The sequence below is a fragment of the Crocuta crocuta genome, unplaced genomic scaffold, assembly GCF_008692635.1.
Source record: "Crocuta crocuta isolate KB4526 unplaced genomic scaffold, BGI_CrCroc_1.0 scaffold8, whole genome shotgun sequence".
NCBI lineage: Eukaryota > Metazoa > Chordata > Mammalia > Carnivora > Hyaenidae > Crocuta > Crocuta crocuta.
In genome coordinates, this window is record NW_027532162.1 from 609591 (window position 1) to 611394 (window position 1804).

Genomic DNA, 1804 nt, shown 5'->3' on the forward strand with positions numbered 1-1804 from the left:
GCCCCCAGGAGCTCAGCACAGGAGCCCGTTCTCTCAAGCCCTGGGCACAGGACGGCCTGCGGGGCGGGGGCCTGACGCTCCCCGGACTGACCACGGCCCATCTGAGGTAGCGAGTTATCACGAGATCCCTTAGTGAGCACAGGGAAACCGAGGCCCAGAGGCCCAGTCGGGTGCAGAGCCAGCACAACAATGGTGAGAGGGCTCCTCCCCCACCGCCCGCCGGCGCAGGGGTGTAAGCCTGCCCGCCTCCTGCTGTTTCCGCCAGGCCGGTTTGTGTGTGATAATAAACCAGGGAACGTTCCGGACACACGCTGCCCTCTCCCGACGCGTAGAAGGGGGTGTGGGGGGAGGGGCGCAGCATCAATCAGCTGTGAGACGCGCCCTTTAATTTAGGGCCGAGCGCCCCAGCTGGACCGGCAGATAAGCACGGGGGGGTGGGGGCTGCCACCACCCAGGAGTTATGGCTGCAGAGGGGCCTGACAGAGACAAAGAGAGCCCGCGCCCCCTCCCTGCGCGGCTGGACGGTGGCCACCAGAGCCCGCGGGGCCCCAAGTCCGTCTTCCCCAGAGGAGCCGAGGGAGGAAGGCGGGATGGCGTCACGCAGCATGAGGCGACGGTGGCAGGGCCAGCTCCCCGCGCAGACGGCGGGGCCCCCGCACAGGAGGAGCCTGGGCTCCATGCGTCCCCGCCGCTGCAGGCAGGCCAGCCCCACCTCTGCCCTTCTTGACCCCCCAGAACTGTCGATAACGGCCTCACCCAGGGAAGTGAAGACGCAGGGCAGAGTCCTGGCTCGGGCTGGGCTGGGGGCGTCAGCACCCAGCACCCCACGGGGTCGCTGGCCCCTGACAGCCTGGGCCTCATCGGCCCCCACGCCCCCCCCCCCCCGCCGTAGCCCTGCCTGCCGCATCCTGGGCAGAGCCCGGCGTGTCTCAACCCCGGCTGCCCGGACGGGCCGGGGGCCGGTGGGGGCAAAGGCCCTCACGCTCTGCACGGGCCCCCTGGCCAGCAGGAGACAATCCTGGCGGGGTCACGGGCCTGGGCCACCAGGGGTGGCATCTGCCCCAGGAGCCGGCCTCAGCCCTGCGCCCACCAAGCTGCGGGGCCCGGCCTGCCTCGGCGTGCCCCCTGCCCCGAGGCCTGCCCGGGCCTGATGCGGCCCAGACAGAGCCCTGCCATCCCGGGTGAACTCCTCCCCTCCCGAGCCCCAGGTGGAGTGTGACTCAGGCCTCACGGGGGAGCCCGGCCTGCAGAGCGGCGGCCCACTCCCTGGTGCCCATCCCTTCCTTCCCCAGCTGGCCAGCACCGCCACCCACTGCAGCCGGGGAGCTAATCTGTCCTCCGGCACCAGCACATGCACCACCTCCTCCAGGGAGCCCTCCTGACTGTTCACTGAGCAAGCGGCCCCCGCCTGGCTGCTGCCACACATCCCTTACACCCGCTCACACTCACGTGTTCCGTCTCGTGACCCCTGCAGGACACTGGGGGAAGTGGAGGGTGGGTGGGGGGAGGGCGCAGGGTAAGACCACCAGAATGGGAGTCAGAGCTTGGGCTGAGCCAACGCCTCCTATGCACGCCTGTCCCACCTTGTGGTCCCCTGCTGCCCGGCAGAGAACCCAGGGGGCCACCAGGCCGTGGGCACCACTGTGCTGGCATCCCCACGGCCCTGCACCCTGCTGGGACCCAAAGGCACCGGCAGCCTTCAGTTACGTGACTGGCCTGCCCGTCCCAGGAAAGGGCCGGCTCCTACCGGCTGCTCTCTGCGGACAGGCCAGCAGCCGCCAGACCCCTCCCTGCTCGGGGTCCC

At 70.5% G+C, this 1804-nt stretch overlaps 1 protein-coding gene across 1 annotated transcript in view; it reads right to left on the reverse strand.

Moving 5' to 3' along the window:
• ASPG (asparaginase) overlaps nt 1-1804 on the reverse strand; it is a 37709-nt gene that overhangs the window by 11400 nt on the left and 24505 nt on the right. The gene's annotated exons all lie outside the window — the stretch shown is intronic.